The sequence below is a fragment of the Camelina sativa genome, chromosome 17 (assembly GCF_000633955.1).
Source record: "Camelina sativa cultivar DH55 chromosome 17, Cs, whole genome shotgun sequence".
NCBI lineage: Eukaryota > Viridiplantae > Streptophyta > Magnoliopsida > Brassicales > Brassicaceae > Camelina > Camelina sativa.
In genome coordinates, this window is record NC_025701.1 from 18,762,831 (window position 1) to 18,772,886 (window position 10,056).

The following is a 10,056-nucleotide window of genomic DNA, read 5'->3' on the forward strand; positions in this document are numbered from 1 at the left end:
CAGTAGTGATGCCTTTTGGTAGTTTAAAACACGACATCGCATACACTGGCATGGATACAGCTACTGATTTTAACATAATCTCTTTTCCTGCAGGGGATAATCGTTTTGCTGTCCAACTAGATGTTCGTTTCTTGACTCTATCTATAATGAAGTTGAACATTTCTCCTTTCTTGCGTCCAAATTGCTCTGGTAATCCCAAATATTTACCGCCTCCTCCATGGTTAGCAATGTTTAAAATTTGTTTAAGTCGATCTTGTGTTGAGCCATAGACCCGGGATCCAAATGTGATCATTGATTTTGACGTATTTATCTTCTGACCCGAGTAATACTCATAAACGTCAAAAACATCTCGTAGAGCCTGGCAGTTCTTTCTGTTTGCTTGGCAGAAAAAGAGTGAATCGTCTGCAAACTGTAAATGTGTGATTCGAGGAACCCCAAGTCCGATTTGAATCCCTTTGATTTCCTTATCAGATACTTTAGATTTTATCAAATGACTTAGAATATCTGAACAGAGAATAAAGAGATACGGGGATAAAGGATCCCCTTGTCTGATTCCACGCTGAGGTATGATGTTTCCATACGGAGCTCCATTAATCAGTACTGAATAGTTAACAGATCTTACGGTAGCCATGATCCAGCCAATCCATTTATCACAGAAACCAAAAAGTCTTAGTGTTGTTTCGAGTTCCACTCTACCCTGTCGTAAGCTTTGCTCACATCTGTTTTCACTGCCATATAGGACTGAGAAACACGCTTACGAACCTTTAAACTATGCATTAGTTCATGTGCTATCATCACGTTGTCTTGTATTAAACGGCCTGGAATAAAGGCTGCCTGGGCCTCGGAAACAATATTATCAAGGTGAGGTTTGAGCCTGTGAACTAAACACTTCGAGACTATCTTATATAAAACGTTACATAGTGCGATTGGTCGAAAATCTGAAAGAGTAATAGGGTTGTCTATCTTCGGAATCATGCAAATATTCGTCTGGTTGATACTCTGTTTCATTACAGAGGTATCAAAGAAGTTTTTCACTTCTTGTATAACATCCTTGCCGACCTTATCCCAACATGTTTTATAGAAACGTGCGGTTAAGCCGTCGGGTCCTGGAGCTTTGTCATCCCCAATAAGACTAACCGCTTTGTATATCTCTTCATCACTAAACTCTCTAGTCAGATCGTCATTAATCTCTGCTGTTACCTGTGATTCAAAATCTGCAAATTCCCGAGGTGAAACAAAATTTCCATTTGTTGAGTATAGATTCGAAAAGAACTTTTGGGCATGGTCGCCAATGTTCTTATCACCCCGGATTATATTTCCTCCCTCATCAAAAATCGACATGAGATTGTTTTTTGCAGCTCTCGTTTGGGCACAGGCATGGAAAAAACTCGTGTTTCTGTCCCCTTCATGCATCCACTGGTTACGACTTTTTTGTTTCCAATGTATCTCCTCGTCTTTGTAGGCCTTAGTCAAATCCACATGTAACTGAGGAATGCGTATACGATCCACACGTAAACCACTTTCCATAGCTTTATTCAGTTGTGACTGTAAAGATTTAATCCTTTCATCAGCATTAAGCTGGGAGCGTTTTTTTAGATCAGCCATTGCCTTTCTGCAGTTAGAAATCCTGGTGTTGATAGATATGTCTTCATTTTCATTCCCGCCAGACCAACCTTGATGAACAACCTCTTGAAACTCAGGAACATTACATAGTCTCTTATCAAAATAAAAAGTTCTTCTTCGTTGATTATTGTTGTTGTTCAAATGTAATAGTATCGGTTTGTGATCTGAACCCGCATACTCCAAAAAATGTGCTTCCGCATTTGGAAAAGAAGCTGCTCCTGCAGTGTCTATACAGCATTGCACAGTGTGAGAATACCTTTCTCCTACCCAAGAAAATCTATTCCCCCTAGATCTGATATCTTGTAGGTCACACATAGATATCATATGGCGAAAATCTCGAAAAGTCCATTCAGCTCTTTCAGGTCCACCTAGTTTTTCCGCATTTGATGTAATTTCATTAAAATCACCAATTAAGATCCATGGTGCATTACGATCTAGAGCTATCTGTTCAAATCTTTCCCAAAGGAAATGTCTCTCACTTTGTGTAGGATGGCCATACACACAAGACAAGTGGAAAAGAGTATTATTAATAGTTACAACAACATCAATGAGTCGTTCATCCTTAGAAACCAAGGACAAAGACACATTCTTCTTCCACATTAACGCTAAGCCACCACTCCTTCCTTGAGGGGGCTGAATTAAAACATCATCAAATCCTAGATCATCCTTTACTTTAGTTACAAATCCAGAGTTATTAAGAGTTTCAGAAAGAAAGAGAATATCACACTTAGAAGAAAAACATAGTTTAGATAAACGAGAAGAAGTCAGCGACTGAGCCAAGCCCTGACAGTTCCAGGAGACGACTCTCATATTGGATCTGGGGGTACCGGGCCCCCCGCGCCTCCGTCGAATCCCTTGTTAACTGAACACGAGTCCACAGAAACCTCCCGTTTTCCTTTCTTCCTGAGTTGACACAGGACCGTCAACTCATCTGCAGCCTCGGCTCTGTTAAAAGCTGTTTCAAACCTGACCCTCTTGCGCTTCAAGAATGCAAACTCCGACTGAGCATCACTGGAAGTCTTGTCTAGAAGCCCTCCCGCTGCGGTTGTACCCTCAGTCTTCCTCAAGTACTTAGCATGGAGATAGCGAATCCTCTCTGCTGTGAGTTCTGTATCTTCAAAAACGCTTGGAATGGAAGATGAAGACATGGTGTGTGTAACTTGTCCATGACCAACAGTTTTTGGTGGTGGCATTTGGAGGCCAGGGATAAGGGTCGCAGGGTCCACTGATGGCAGAGTATCAGATTCAGACATGTTGTCTTGTATGTCGAATTGATGATCATCATCATCCTCATCATCAGACCCCGGTGGGTCATTGTTATCGAAGGTTAAAGTACATTCTTTTGCATCGTGTTTAAGTGATCCACACTTAGTACAGAAATTCATAAGGCGCTCATATCTATACTTGATCACAGTGTTTTCATCAAGAACAAAGTTTATGTTCTTCTGAAAACGTAAAGGATCATCAATATTCCAGGCTATCCTAACCCTTACCGCCTCCACTTGGTTGACATTCTCATCATAATCTACATCCGTAACATATCCAATTCTATAGCCAACCCACCTAGCCGTAACATTCGTTAAATAGAGAGTGGGAATACCTTGGATTTGTACCCAGAAGGGAATGATCTTCATATCGTTCTCGCCAATGTTAGGGTACCAGCGATGTGTCGTGATCATCCAGTCATTGAAGGACCAAGGACCGCGTCGCAAAACCAAGTCCATGGATTCCTCCGATTGAAAGCGAAACAATACTCTACCACCGTCAATTAACCGTCCAACGCAGGCATCGGGAAAGCCCCAAATTCGAGGCATTTGGCCAATTAAAGCCCGAAGGTTTTGCTTGCGGGGGTTCACCGGAGTAACGACTATCGAGAATCGATTCACCGAAGCGGCACGAGAACTGAATTCAGTGGGGAAGGAAATCGGAGCATCATCAATTCCCAGATCCAAATCTTGGACAGATTTTCTCAGGAAATCACTCATTGTGAGTCGCTTAGAAGAGAACACTGTAACAGAAACGGGTAAAGAGATCTGAAAAAGGCGGGGGAGAAGGTTACATTTATAGGTTTTGATCCATGGCGGTTTTAGGAAACGGTTATCTCCCATAAAAGAAGGAGACAGATAACTGTCATAAGAAACTGACAGATTTAAACCGCCGACAAAACCCCAAAGATGAAAAAAACAGAGTTTATCGGTCGGAAACAAACTCCAAATCGAAGAAAATAAACGGAAGCAAATTCCAGAGGGATCGCCCTCAGGATCGCCCTCAGGATCGCCCTCAGAGAGAGACGCCATTTTATTTTTTTATTAATATTATTTTCAGTGTAATTAAGTAAGAAAGAAAACATAGAATTTGGTAGGTTGTTATGTTGGTACCATGATATATTATTAATTTATAATAATTATTTTTTAAAGTGTTATTTTTAAAATAAGAATTCTTGAGGGGTATAAGAGCAATGGTCACATTTCACATTTCAATTAGGGTTCCGATTTTAAGACGAATTCGTGTCAGTAACAAAGAAGACGTTCATCTTCTCCGGTGATGAGAAATTCCGGTGACGTTTGAGGTAATACTTTTACTTTTAATGTGAATTTTTTTCCTGATTCCCTTTTACTTATTTGATTTGGAAGAAGCGATTTCGTTTGCTTCTTCTCTTTCTATTTATGGTTTGTGTATTTCATTAGGGTTTGCTCTGACCTTGCATCGTTTCTTGTGATATACTTCTTCAGTACAACACACACGACTTATTGCTGTAGTTTTTCTTGGCTATTGCTCAGGCTTTCCTGTTTTGGTTTTGTGTTCTGTTCTTTGACAGCTAAATCTGTAGAAGCTGAAGTTTGGGAATAGAAAGTGTTATATATATAGCTTGAATGGATAGGTTAAGTCAGTTGCCTGAAGCGTTACTCTTGACAATTTTGTCTTTACTGCCTGCGAAAGATGTTGTGGCGACAATGGTTTTGTCGAAACAGTGGCAGTTTCTTTGGATGTTGGTGCCAAAGCTTGTGTATGATGATGATAGCTATCAAGATATTGAGTATGGAAGATTTTCACGGTTTGTAGACAGGTCATTGACTCTGCACGAGGCACCAGTTCTAGATACTTTGCATTTAAAACTCGGTAAAACCTCATGTGGTACTGGAGACATTCGAGTGTGGCTTAAAACAGCACATAAGCGTTGTTTGCGCGAGCTGATCATTAAGATTGATAGTAATAAGTCTTCAGTGGTATACCTGTTTTAGAATGCTTGTTACTTTGAAGCTAAAGAACGCGGTTCTTGTGGATGTTACATCCTCGTTTTCGTTTCCATCCCTCAAGAAGTTGAGTCTAGTATCCATGAAGTATCCAGGTCATGAGCTGATCGAGACGTTTCTATCAAGTTGTCCTGTTCTTGAAGACTTGGTTGTGAAACGATGCCTAGATGACAATTTGTTTATTTTCCCTGTTAGAGTGCCGTCTCTAAAGTGTTTAGTCTTGCACAATAAAGAAGAAGCCGGTGTAGATGTCGGGTTTGTGATAGATACTCCTTCTTTGGAGTGCTTGGAAATTTTTGATAATATGGGTGTGCTTTGTCTCGTTAAGAATAATATGACTAAGATTCTGAAGGCAAATGTTTGCTTTTCTTATGCCCATACTAAGAAGCTCATAATTTCACTTTATTCAGTCAAGCGTCTCTTTTTATGTCTATCATCCTCCTCAAAGGTAATATGTTCTTGAACTACTTATTCCTCTATAGTTCTGCTATCTGCATATATAAATAAATTACAGGCTTCTCTTAGAACAAATTAATGAACGACAATAATTGAATCAATCATCACTTGTCTGCTGTGAATGGCGGGTTCTCTTGTGATCTTACTTATGCAGAATTCATATCCTGTTGGTAGTGTCTTCCACTCTCTTGTACGTTTAACTATATGCACATGTGAGACAGAGTGGCTAAATCTACTTATGTGTATGCTCAGAGATTCCCCTAAACTAGGAGCTCTAAAACTTATTCAGGTCTGCAGATCTGAACATGAATTTATTTCAGTTTCTTTAATCCGCATATATTCTTTCAGTACGATAGCAGTATGATGATACTTTTACTTCTATCTCAGGACCATCCCCTTCGTCCTTCTGAACCACGGCCGTGCTGGAATGAACCGAGTGCAGTTCATAAATGTCTGTTGACAAGTCTTGAAACTCTCGAATGGGTAAAATATGAAGGAACAGAAGAAGAGAAAGAACTAGCGGCATTCATCTTGAGAAATGGGCGCTGTTTAAAGAAGGTAACTATCTCCTCTGAATCCATTGACCGCGACGAATAATTTGAGATGCTCAAGGTGTTGTCATTGTTTTCGAGGCGTTCACCTACATGTCAGATTGCATTCAACTGAAGTTTAGTCAAGTCCTGTTCATTAGTCAAGTTGGTTTTGTGTTTGATCTGAATCTTGGTTTTGTGTTTAATTTTTTTGAAACATATCAAACCTATAATCGACTCTCATCTTTCTAGACCCAAATTTTACTCGTGTGACTACAAATATGCTCAATCTGACGTGTCAAAAAGAAAGCCTTTCGTCCATCTCTATGATGGATGTTTTAGTAGTTTTCTCGAAGCAGAAGTCTTTGTAAAATGTGACCCTTTTTAATTGTGGAATGGAAAACAGAATAATGAGTTGAGAAAGAAAAAAAAATCAAAATAGAGTTACACCATTTTAGAATGGAATAGGGACTTGTGGGTTCTTGATCTTACAAGGAATACATGATATGGAACAAGCTATTAAATCGGAGTACTTGAAAACTATTTTTTGTGGACAACGCTTCTTACACCTAGAGCAAATAGGTCGAGACATATGATGATTGTTGCTCAAAACATGTACCTCCTTACCGTCATAGATCATCGATGAACCAGGCTTAAGGTATAAGTCCTTCCCAAGCATACATGTAATGTGTAGGGTGACACAACAATTCTCATCACACATATAAAACCCTTCTTTCGGATTTATTTTTCCCTCGCAAGCTTCACACCAATACGCCAAGAAACTTGTTTCATTTCCATAAGATAGAGTGAGCATATGCTTATCATGCTTATACCTCACGGTTTGAGGTAACGTAGCACATCCAAAGCACAAAGAAAAGCGGCACTCCTCAATACAATTGAACGTTTCTCTTGTGATCGAATGTCTTGAACCTCTGCAAACGTAACATCCTCGGTCCTCTCCTGGTTTAGATGTTAGGAATAAAGGATGCATATGATTTTCACGGACTAATGGCTCAGTAATTGCGGTACACTGCACATGTAGTTGGAAATAACACCCTTCTTCACTACACTCATAGACAAAACCAGCTGTGCAAAACCAAGGACAAGCTGAACATGCTCTTTCGGTATCCTTCACAACACCGTCATAGTTCACTAAAGTAAGCAGATGTGGATGTATTGGGTGATGCATTTTGCGAGAAAAATTCGCACACGTTTGGTGGAGAATATAATCACACTGCATACAAGAGTAGAAGTTACCAAAATAGATCGGTGTGATGCATGCTTGACACAACTTATTCTCGTCGTAATCTCTGTCCGTGTTCTCATCAAGCCTCAAATGATGATGTTCGTGACTGAAATGTTGTATGACCCCATCGCTTATCCTCACAAACGGCTCAACTTCTTCTTCAACTTCTTCTGGTTCTCCCTCAAGTTCTTTACCATCCCACACATTTCTTTGTGTACCGCATTTTGAATGAGTCGCATACAAACAACCATCCTTGATGCAAGAATAGCCCCCATAATCATTGTTTATCCTTCGACGACAAACACCACAATACCAATCTCCCTGTCCAAAAGAAGTTGTAAACGAGATACGATGGGGATGACGAGATATCCTTATCACCTGTGGTAAGTTGAAACACCTTTGATGGACCGCAAAGTCACAAGGGGGACATATGTAGAGGGGTCCTTTCAAATGTATCAAGGCACAAACGCTGCAAGTGAAAGGAGTTTGTGTTGGAAACAGAGCAAGAGTATGCTTATGCCACTTCGGATGGTCAACAGACAAGTCTGGTTGTTTCTGCACACAAGAAAACCTAATACCAAAATCGCAAGCCGAGCAATGATAAAATACCTCGTCGAGATCTTTATAACAACAATAGCATTTCCTCGTTCGACCAAACAGTTCCAAAGAGACGAGATGTAGAGAATGTTTTGGATGAAGAGGGTGTTTGATCTCAACAGGAGCCTGCTTATATTCTTTGTGGTTCTTGCCTTTGCAGCCACGGCAGAGGAAATGGGTAGCGTCTCGTTTTGTTAAACTGATCTTCTTCCAGTTCGAAGGGAGACACTCCAGCTTCCCATCCCGCTTGTATTTGGTACTCACACAAAATTTTCTTTGTTTCAGTTCAACTTGTACTGGAGGGGAGATAGAAATTAGCTCCTCCCACTTTGTATCCATATAGAAGACGAGGAAGGCTATTTGAAGGATGAGCGATATGAGCTCCGGCTCGGGGTCCAAACTCAATATTTCATTAGCGAGTGACATGAAGTCCAGACCTTCCAAAACCGAATCCAAATCCGAATCAAATTCGGAGTCGTTGATGATACAGGTATATGATCGAGAAAAGAAGTGATATGAGCTTCTTTAGCGGCTTCGGCTGGGAATCCAAATCTATTGAGTTGAAGACAGAGATTGTTTGAGTAAGGACTGACATCAGCTTCGACTCTGGCTTCGGCAACGAATCCAAGTCCACAAAGTTGACGAGATAGATTATACCCAAAATGTTTGATACGAGTTTTACACTCCGGTGCCAGATGAGTGACGTTGGGTTGGTGAGAGATATTACTTCCTTGATGAGTGATATGAGCTGCAACTCCATCGGCTCCGGAGATGAGAGAGATTATTTGAGTAATGAGTGACCTGAGCTCTGAATCGACCGGATCTTCAGAATGCAGAAAATTGTAATAAGATAACATGTCATCAATGAGTAACATGAACTCCGGCTCCGACTCCAGCTTCGAATCAGCTACAGAACTCATGAGAGAGATCATTTGAGTCGTTAGTGGAACCAACCACTGCGGATCAGAATCAGAGCTAGAGTTGCCCACAGAGATTGCTTGTTTAATGAGTGACATGAATTGAGACTCCGGCTTTGGCTGTGAATCAAAATCCATTGAGGTGACCAGAGAGAATAGTTGAATAACGAATGGTGCGAACTTTGACTTCTTCTCCCACTTCGTATCATTTTCAAGTGATAAGACATACATCAATTGAGAAATGACAAACATGAGCTCTGACTCAGAATCCGAATCTGAATCCATAGAGCTGCCGAAAGAGAGTAAATGAGTGGTATGAGAGGTTCTGTAAGTAATGAGAGAGTATATGAAACTTACTGCTCAAGACAATTTGTATATATGCAATATGCTTGCGGTTCTCAAGTGAGAGATTATGGTCAATATTGAGAGTGTTCCACTCGCATTATTTATATATTACGTGAAGTCAATAATCTAACATTACAATATTACAAACTAATCTAGACTCTATCGTAGACTAACAATTTAGTCTTAAACATGTATATTTAATGAGGGATTGGGTTGGCATGTGAAACTTTCAAATTTTATTGAAAAACAATACGAGTATAAATATTGCAATATTACAGGTCGTCCGGACGCAAAGTCATTGATTTTTGTATAGATAAAAGTTCTAACAGTACAATATTGCAAATTGCTTGCCATGTACGTAGAGTTTCTATACTAATAAATTAAGCTCAAGAGTAAGTATTAACGAATGGCTAGGTTAGTTGGCATGTGCAACTTTCTAATTTTATTCCAAAAACAAAACAAAACGACAAGTACAGTATTGCTATTTACAGGTCAACTAGGCGCAAAGTTAATGGCGAACGTAAAGATAAAGAGATTTAACAATACGTACAATATTGCAAATTACTATATCTAGAGTTTTTAGACTAGTAAATTAAGCTCAAATGTGTATTAATGAGGGTTTAGGTTGGCATATTGCATTTGCAGGATACATCTATTGCAATGTAATAAATTAAGCTCAAATGTGTATTTTAATGCGCTAATTTCTTGTAACAAGAATACAAGATACTTAGATTAGTTAGATACATCCTGAGCTGTGCCTATGGGCAAAAAAAAAGGTATTAGCCTCAAGCCCCCAAAATATCCTCCATTTTTTCATACTTCTTTTTTGTGTGTTTGTGAAATCACAGTCAGTGTTTGCTATCATATACATAAAAAAATAACTAAGTAAGAACATTATGAAAATTTGGTGAAAACGTTTATTTAAATATAAGAAGAACAACTATGCCTTAGTTTTTTTTAGATTATTATTTTGTTTTCAATAATTTATATGATTCAAAATGATTTATACATTTATTTTATTTAAAATTTTGTTTTTGAAAAACTCTCAATTTCAATCTCGCTTTAAGCCTCCATAAATCTGGGCTCGG

General features: G+C 39.3%; 2 pseudogenes; one reads left to right on the forward strand and one right to left on the reverse strand.

Annotated features, from left to right (window-relative positions):
• On the forward strand, positions 4,477-6,050 carry LOC104759620 (annotated as a pseudogene).
• Positions 6,321-8,602, reverse strand: LOC104757607 (annotated as a pseudogene).